This window comes from Muscardinus avellanarius, assembly GCF_963383645.1.
Source record: "Muscardinus avellanarius genome assembly, chromosome: 1".
NCBI classification, from domain to species: domain Eukaryota; kingdom Metazoa; phylum Chordata; class Mammalia; order Rodentia; family Gliridae; genus Muscardinus; species Muscardinus avellanarius.
The window spans coordinates 14,591,906-14,602,007 of NC_137786.1; positions in this window are offsets into that span (position 1 = coordinate 14,591,906).

Below are 10,102 nucleotides of genomic sequence, written 5' to 3' on the forward strand. Positions count from 1 at the left end.
GTGATATATGATTACAATGCACCAATTAAAAAAATAAAATAAAGCACATGATATATTTTTTAAAAATAAATAAAAATAAATAAATAAAAAATATTATATATTTTTCTATCATCTATACATGCCCTACATTAAAAAAAAATACCCAGTGAAACTAGCAAAAGGAGATGTGGTTGAGAACTTAGAGACCCAGACAGGAGGAGGAGGAGCAGAACTGAAGGGGAAGGAAACCAAGGAGTCTCCAGAGGTGAGCCTGGCTTTCGTGGTGTTTTCGTGTTTCTGCTCCCAAAATGAAGGGACAGTTAGGGTGGGGTTGGGGTGGGGTGTGCACCAGGGTCCCATGACTTACTTTTGAGACTTACAACATGAATTATCATAGACATACTCTTTCAACATTTCTTGTTGCCTGGGCGTGGTGGTACATGTCTGTAATCCCTGTACTTGTGAGGCTGAGGAGGAATGAAGGTTCAAGGCCAGCCTCAGCAACTTAGTGAGGTCCTCCACTACTTAGTAATATCCAATTTCAAAGCAAAACATAAAATAGAACTGGGGGTAGAGCTCAGAAGGAAAATGTCCCTGAGTTTAATCCCCAGTACTGAAAAAAAAAATAATTGCTTTTTGATACTGCTGTCAAAGAGGAAATAACAATGGGTCATTGAGTACATTTGACATTTCCTAAGTACTTATCTGTGATTTGTCAGAAAAACAAAAATCCTACTCTAAAATCCTACTACCCTGCAATGCACAGAATACCATGTGTATGCAGAAAGAGGTCCACAGTGCCAAGGTACACGCACTCCACCCTAAATAACAGCAAAACTCTTCCCAAGACAAGCATATAGGGAAGCTAGTTAAAAATTTAAACATACCACGGAAAGGGAAATGAAAAGTTATGCAGAGAAGGGCAGTCTGAAGGAAATTTTTCGGAAAAATTTTAAAAAGACAATGAGAATTTAAATATTAGAATTTCATTTTTTTAACTTGAAAGAAGTAGAAAGAATTAGGGAAGGACAGTGTCCAAAACTACTTGGACAGGCCATGCATAATACAAGAACATGTGCTTAAAATGAAAAGCTAACTGATTTAAAATAGATTAAAAGTAATGCATATGCAAAAGGTAACTCATCACAAATTGTAAGACTCATTTTCTCCCAGCTTATGTTTTGCTTGCTTCAATGCTCTGAGAAGAGACTTCCCACTGATTTCAAAGGATATTTCAGTTTTTAGCTTTATGGAAGCTAAAAGTTAAACTTTAAAAATTATGAACCCTCAGCAATTTAGGTTTTAAAATCTGCTATGATATAAGGACCTGCTTAAAAGATCCATGTACAAATAGAAACAAGAATTTTGGTGATCCTGATAAGAAAAAAAACCGACTGATATTGGAAAATGTAATCCCGATTAAGAAGAATTAAAACTACCTAGGCATGGTCGTGCATGCTTGTAATCCTAGTACTTGGGAGCCCAAGACAGGAAGATCCCAAGTCTGAGGACAGCCTTGACAACTTAATGAGACCTTCACCATCTTAGCAAAATCCTGTTTCAAATAAAAAGTTTAAAAATTGTTTGTGGGTGAAACTCAGAGGTCGAATGCCCCAGGGTTTGATCCTCAGTACCACTAAAGAATAAGGAGGAGGAGGAGGAGGAGGAGGAGGAGGAGGAGGAGGAGGAGGAGGAGGAGGAGGAGGAGGAGGAGGAAGAGGAGGAGAGAAAGGAGGAGGAAGAGAAGAAGGAGAAGGAGGAAGAGGAGGAGGAGTATGAAAAGAAGGAGGAGAGGAAGAGGAGGATTAAAACCAAAAGTGCTTGCAGAAGATATCCCAAGTCAGCAAGATCATGGACAGTAACATTGATAAAGACCATGCCAGACCAGCCTATAGTCAGACATCTGAACCTTTCGCTAGGCTCACCTGTGCACTTCCTTGTGGAATTCAGCCTTAGCAGGAACCCTGCTGAATAAGAACTGCCCGCTCCTGATACCTGATGCATACCTCATTGCTATGGTTTGAGGGTGCCACCTAAGACCAAGGTCAAGCTCCTAAATCTCTTAGTGCAGCAGGGTTGCGGGTGGGGCCTGGAGAGAAGTGTGTGGTTCCTAGGGATGGAACCCCCCTGCAAGGCTCATGCCTTTCTCTCCTCAGTGCCTTCTGGCTCTCACAGAGATGGCTCAGTTATCTGTAGAGCAGGCTGTGATGAAGTGAGGCTGTCCCTTGTCCTACCAGCATGCTCACCCACCTTCCTCCATGAATTGAAGCAGAACGTCACTAGAAGCCAAGCAGATGGCAGCACCATGCTCTTGGAGTTCCTGAATCCCAGACTGTGAGCCACGGTAAAGCTCATTTCTTTTTTTTTTCTTTTTTTTATAAATTTTTTATTGGTGCACTGTATTCATACATTATAGTGGGATACAAAAATCTTTTGTAGACATACATGCACACATTGCCCAGTCAGCCCCCACCCGATCCCCACCCCATTCCCTCCCCATCCCTCATTCCCATGCTTGGCTTAGTGGTTGACATCTAGTATTATAGCAATTTAACCAATATTAACGATGATAATCTCACATAACAGTTTCATTTGTCTGATACCAAGCTTTTGATGACTTAAAGATAACATTTCAATATTTCCTTTTGCTTTCTTTCTTACCAGAGAATATTTCAGAAAAAATCTATCCTAATATGGAATATGGACTCTAGATACCCAAAACGATCTTGAAAAAGAACAAAGCTAGAAGATATATATTTTCTAATTTTAAACCATATAAAGCTACAATAATTGAAACAGTGTAGTACTGTTCTAAAGGCAGATATATAAACCATTGGAGTTAAATAAAAGCCTAGAGATACATTCTTCCATATATTGTCAAGTTATTTTTGACAAGGTTTCCATGAACATTTGGTGGAGGAAATAATAATCTTTTAACTAAATATTGTTGAAAAATAATAATTACATGAAAAAGAATAAAATTGGACCCTTACCTAATCCCATATACAAATATTAACTCAAAATAGATAAAAGACCTAAATATAAATCTTAAGACTATAAACTTTTAGGAGAAAATCTGGGTCATAAAACCTCACAACATTGAAATTGGCAGTGATTTCTTGGATATGATTTCAATGGCACAGGCAACAAAAGGGTATACAAACTCCCTAAAAAATAAAATATTGTATATCCAAAGACAATGTAAACAGAGTTAAAAGTTACTGATAGAATGGGATAAAATATTTTCAAATGCTATATCTGAAGGTATATTAATATTCCAACTAGAAATCCTAAAAATTAACAACAATAAAAGCAAACAATACAATTTAGAGATAGGTATAAGACTAACATAAATAATGAATCTCCACAGATAACCAATCTTAGTTGTCTGTTGGATGGAAAATCTTGTTTCTCCGGTTCTGGTGTGTGTTACCTATTTCTTCTTTGTAGTTAATCTCTTTGAATATTTTCTCTAGTGCTGGTTTTGAAGACATAAATTCCTTCAGTTTCTGTTTGTCGTGGAAGCTTCTTATTTCTCCATCTAATTTGATAGAAAGTTTTGCTGGGTAGGAAATTTTTGGCTGGAAGTTGTTTTCTTTCAGAGTTTGGAATATGTTACTCCAAGCCCTTCTGGCTCTCATGACTTGGTTTGGGAAGTCTGGAGTGATTCTAATCGGTTTGCCTCTGAATGTCACTTGGCCCTTTGTTTTTGTTGCCTTTAAGATTCTCTGCTTGGCTTCCACATTGGTCATTTTGACAATTATGTGGCGTGGGGATCCTCTTCTCCGATCCTGTCTAAAGGGAGTTCTATAAGTTTCCTGGACCTGTGTATCAACCTCATGCTCTATGGTTGGAAAATTTTCTGCTATTACTTCCTTGAAGATATTGTTGATCCATTTGGTTTCACCTTCTTTTCCCTCCTCTATTCCAATTATTCTTAGGTTAGCTCTCTTAAAATGGGCCCATATTTCTTCAATGTCAGATTCCTGCTGTCGGATATTTTTTTCTAAATTAGAAACTATGCGTTCATTTTTGGATTGTTCATCTTCTAAGAGCAAGATTCTATTCTCCATGTGGTCTAATCAGTTGTTTGTACTTTGAATTGAGGCCTTTACTTCATTAATTGCATCCTTTATCTCTTTTTGGTTCTCTCTGAATTCTTTTCGAAACACCTCTATTATTTCTAAAGTTATTTTCCTGATTTGATCTTCTAGAAATCTCTGAATTTCTGTTTTATCAGGTTCTGATGTTGTGGGATTGTGGGCATTCATTGCTCCATTGTTATTCCTCTTTCCCATGATTTTGGGAGTTTGTTCCTTCTCTGGGTTCTTCCCTTAGGTCACTATGACTTCACTTAAGGTGCTCTGGATCTTGAGTCTGTGGTATCTCAGACCCCACTACTCCTTTACTGGGTTGTATCGCAGAGTCTCAGACCCAGGGAGTCAATAAAGGCTGCTTTAGACTACGGGGGGTGCCAGGTTGCGCGTTCTCCTGTGGTGTGATATCTTTGCCACTGCCACTCCCCCACTGGGTTAAGTCCCTGGGAGTCAGTACTGGAATTTCTCCTCTGGGGCCCACAATTTGACTCACTGTTGTTGAATACGCAGATGGAGCTGTAGTGGACTCGGTGAATTCACTGCTGCTGCCGCTGGTGGCAATATGGCGCCGCTGCCACACCCTCGGCCGTGAGGCTGGCCTATTTGTTCTCTGATTTTGAGCTCCGCTCTGAGTCCCTGCAGCGTGTGCTGAGCCCAGCCACTGGGAGCTTTAGATGCTCCCTGCGCCAAAAAGTCTGCCGAATCCCGCCGGGCTCTTCCACAGTGGCTCACCTCGGCTCGCTGTCCGCCGCTCCTCTCTGGAGCCTGGTGGGCTGTTGAGTGCGTTGGTCTGGAGCTGTCCGGTGAACTCGCCGCTGCCGCCGGTTGTAAAGTGCTGCTGCCTTGTCCTCGACCGTGAGGCTGGCGTATCTCCTCTGTGGCTCTGAGCTCTGTTATGAGACCCCCTCCTCTCTGGGGCTGGTGATTTCTTTGTTTCTCTGGTGATGGTGTTTTCTGGCTATGAAAGGCACTGATTTTGTGGTAATAGAGATTGGTTGTTAGCGGGGCTTTTAAGCCCCACTTTTCTCAGTCGCCATCTTCCCTGAAGTGTCAGCTCATTTCTTTATAAATCTCCCAGTCTCTGGTTATTCTCTAATAATAATGAAAATGTACTGAGATACTCAGTCTTTCCAGGTGATGTCTGATGGTTCTGGCTTTTGTACAGCAAGGATCCTGCTAAGTCAGAATCGCCACCCCCCGCCCAGCCCCTTGGTGTCACCTCTTAATAATTTTATATCCAGTGACTTGATCCTGCCCCTCGGCTATACATTCCCACTTGCTAATGTTATGTTCACAGTTGAGCCTAATTTACCCACCACTGAAAAATCCCACTGCTGACATTTATTGGGATGGTCTTGAATAAAGTCTTCCTTATTCTTTTGGAAAAAAAAATCATTGAATAATTTTATTCTTTAACATTCTCTTTATTACTTTTTTATTTTTATTTTTGTGGTATACTGGGGATGGAACCCAGGGGCCTTCTACCTTCAGACTAACCCCTGAAACCTATTTTATATTTTATTTGGAAACAGGATCTCATTAAGTTGCTGAGAGTCTCACTAAAGTGCTGAGGCTGGCTTCCAACCTGCAATCCTCCAGTCTCAGCCTCCCAAACATTGGGATTACAAGCATGCGCCATCACATCTGGCTCTCTTTAACATTCTTTAAAAAATCAAAATAAAAGTTTTAACAGGACATGGTATTTTTTCAGATTTTATCATTAAAGTAGGTTATATGTTGAAATTCTGAAAAATATAGAAAACAAAACAGAGGAAAAGGTGAATTCTAGTTTCTACTCTTCAACAGAAACAAATGTACACATTTATTTCAAAGTAACTTTTTTTTTTCTCTACTCCAAAAATCCCTTTCTAGGAGGGAACTTTCTTAAGAGGAGAGAAAGAACCACAGTGTCCCTTGGAAAAATAACGCCCCCGAAGTAGACTCAAAGAAGAGCAGTGTTAGGAAGAGCTGGTTAGGTTCTGCAGGTGCTTTATTTTCCTCTGTAAATGTTACTAAAAGAAAAAGTCATAAAAATTATCAATGTACATAAACAAAAGCATCATACACAAAGTGTGAGACTCAGGAGGGCCAGAGCTTAAACCCCCTCTTCATAGGGAAGAAGGGAAGGGAAGGAAAGGCTGTAGGCAGTTTCAGAGGGATAATAAATGATTATTAAGGAGAAGGGATGGACCTGGGAGACAGAAATTAACCTGTAGGTGATTTTTCTTAGCATCTGAATGAGCCAGACATTGCCTTGTGGCAAAATCCTTCCAGGTGTGGCTAAATGCCCGATCTTCTTTTCTTCCCCGGGTGGATAAAGAGATTTCACGGAGGGGATGAAAAGCAACTGTGCTCCTTTAGGTGGGTCTGGTACTGAGGCAGATAAAGGAATTCCCGAGAGAGCACCTTTCTAAACTTGGAGTAGGAAAAATGGGACAAAGTTAGGGGCACCCTAAATCCAAGACAGCATCGAAGGCCTCTCAGCATGTCACAGTGCTAGTCTCTAGGGCACCTTCTTCTGAGTCCCAACAGTGACATTTTCATTTCCATAATAGAATTTACAGTGTCACTAACTATAGTTCCTCACTAGATATTTTTGACCCATTTGCTTGTGACACGACTGAATTTGTCCATAACCTTTACATGTTCCCATTAACATCTCCCCCTTCCTTCCCTTTGTGTGCAGTTAAAGTCTATTTTCTTCTCAATCCTCCTGTCTCGGCCTCCAAAGCACTGGCATAACAGGTGTGTGCCACCGTGCCCCGCTTATATTTCTCTCGACTGTTCCAGACACCCTCACCTTGAGCTGTGAATTTCCCAGCTGTGCTTGCTAAGATACAACTTCCATCTTGGTTTCCCCACTACCATGGAGGTGTGAGAAGCCAGGTTTTGGCAGACATCTAGCCTTGGGATGACAAAGAAGATATCCTTAGGTCTCCCAGGGGTGAGCGTAGCAGCCTCGGTAGTCTGTAAAATATGTGGTGTAGACGTGGCCTTGCTGCCATCTCTTCTCTGCAGTGTGGGTCACTTAACTGGCTGCAGCCCCCTCTGCTTCCTTCCCTGCTGCCAGCGGGGCTTACAGCGTGGCTGTCCATGCAGAATCCTACTCCTGCATCCTGGAGACAGATTTATCAATGTCAGAATCCCTTTCACATCCTACCTCAGGCCGAGCGGTCCTGGCTCCTTCTCTGTGTCGGGGGCGGTCGGAAGGCTTCACGGGGCATTTTGGGAGGGGAACACAGACTCAAGAGGGCATGAAGAAGACTGGGACAGCTTTTTCAGTTCTTAATACCACTGCCAAGTGGCATTCTAAAAGGTGATGTAAGGTTACATGGTCTCCTTCCAAAATAACTTAGATAGCATCTTTTTTAAAGCTATAGAGTCAGCCATGTTATAGATGTGTCTGATTTATTTAACAACTTAGTTTGTGTCCTTTTTTTATTACAGGATGTTTCTACTTTACACACACACACATACACACACACACACACACACACATACACACACACACATGCGCGCGCACACACGGGTCTTCTAGAAGTGGTAATCTAAAAGACAAGAATGTAGTTTAAATTTTGATAAAGGCTATCTAATTACATTGCAAACTGGTTTATTTTTCCCTCCCACTTTCACCAGAAGAGGCTATTATCAATCATTTGAATTTCTGAAAATATAATGTGGGCAGAAGACATATTCTAGAGGCTTTTTAATTTAATTTAAAAGGTGACCAGCCAGGTTGTGTAGCTTTCTGTAAGGCAGTATATGCGGTATCTTATTCTCATCCATTGCAAGGTTAATAACTGACACCCCTGTAATAAAAGACAGGTCAACAAGAGAAAAATATGACATATTTATGGAATAAAATTGCGCACAATAGGAGGGCTTTCTAAAAGAAAGACCGAAAGACCCATGGAGAACTGTGTGGACAGTTGTGTAAAGGTACCTGAATATTTGAATATAAATGCCTAAACTGCGTAATTTACAAAAAAAAAAAGGGAATGTATTTGTGGAGCATAAAAAGTCCAAGATTCAGCGGCTGAAGGCTGAGTATCTGGTATAGTCCCATAGAGGCGCTGTCCACGGATCTTCACATAGCCGATGAGCAGAAGAGAGAAAACCCTACTCTTCTTTCCTTTTCTTTTGCAGTGCTGGGAGTGGAATCCAGGGTCATTCTACCTTTGAGCTACACCCCTAGCCTTATTTTTTTATTCTTTATTTCGAAGCAGGGTCTCACTGATCTGTAAGGGCCTCACTGAGTAGCTGAGCCTGTCTGAAAACCATGATCCTCTTGTCTCAGCCTCCCAAATGCTGGGACTACAAGCGTGGGGCACCACGCCCAGCTCTGTAAACCCTGCTCTTTCAGGCTCAACTATAACAGCACTAACCCCATCCATGAAGGCTCTGCCCTTTTGACTTAATCACCCTGAAAGGCCCCCACCTCATAATCCGTTCAGTTCTCCGTTTTCAATTCCACAAATATAACAATATTCAACTACTTTTTCAAAGTTCCCATGAGTGGCCTATTTGTGGATCAACATTAATTTTTGTAGTTTTTCAACATCTGAGACGATAGGACAAAATAGGTTAATAATATCGCATTGACCACGAAGCTTCAGCATATGAATTTGGGGGACGCAATCAGATCACAGAATGGACCTTTCTGATTCTGCTGCTTTCTCCCTTTCCAGGTTGCTACATTTTAGGGTAGCATTTCCCACACCCTGTCATTTCCATCTCCTTAATGTTCTCTTCCTCCTTTTTCTACAAATACCCTTTGTATCTTGGAGTATTTTAAAAGCATCTGAGTATCCCTTTGAGGGGCACTTTATTTCCATTGGATACTAATCCTTAATGCTACATGTGAAGAATGTATATATGATGTTTAAAAAAAAAAAAACTAATGTGGCAGCTGGGTGTGGTGGCGCAGCATTCAGGAGGTAGAAACTGGAGGATCCCAGGTCAGACAGCCTCAGCTACTTAGCAAGTCCCTTCGCAACTCAGTGAGAGTTTCAAAAATAAAAAGACTAAAAAATAGGGCTGGGGGTGTAGCTCGGAGGTACAATGCCCCCGGGTTCCATTCCTGATACCGCAAAAAAATAAAAATAAAAAATTCTAATGTGGGCAGAGAAGACATGTAATATCAAGAGTCTTCTTGTTTCAGTTTGCATAATCCTAATGAACTTAGAAATTGCTCTCTCTCCTCACGAAGATGAGGTTTTCTTCCACCCATTTTATCATAATCATTTGAGTTTTAAATATCATCTTGAGTCAATCTTAATAATTCATGTTTTCTTAGAAAATTGTTCTTTTCATATAGATTTTCATATCTATCAATATGAAGTCACACATCCAACTTCATACCAGTTAGGACGTGTATTATCAAAAAGCCAAGAGATGAGCCAGGTGTGGTGGCCTCAGCTACTTAGTGATGCCCTCTGCAACTCAGTGAGACCCTGTTTCAAAATAAAGAATAAAAACAGGGCAGGGGATGTGGCTTGGAGGCCAAATGCCCCTGGATCCCATCCCTAGACCCACACAAAAAGGGGGGGGGGCTGGGTGTGTAGCTCGGAGGTAGAATGTCCCTGGGTTCCATTCTCAGTACCACACACAAAAAAAAAGGCAAGAGATAACAATGTTGGCAAGAATGTGGAGCAATACCATCGGTGGGAATGTAGATCTGCACAGTCACTAAAAAAACTGTGTGGCTTTCCCTAAAGAAACTTAAAATTGGACTGGAGATCATGACCCAGCAATCCCAATTTGAGTCATATATCCAAGGGAGATGAAACCAGTACCTCCTGAAGTTGCCTGCACTCCCATGCTTATTGCAACATTATATGCAATAGCTGATGTTCAAAAACCACCTAAGTGTCTAGCCACAGATAATAAAATATAAGATACATATATGTGTACACGCAGAGAGATTATGAGCCTTCAAAATAAACAAAAAGTAAAAGCTGCCATTTGAGCTGGAAAGACATTATGTGAAGTGAAATCAGCCAGATACACACCCACCACTGTTGCAC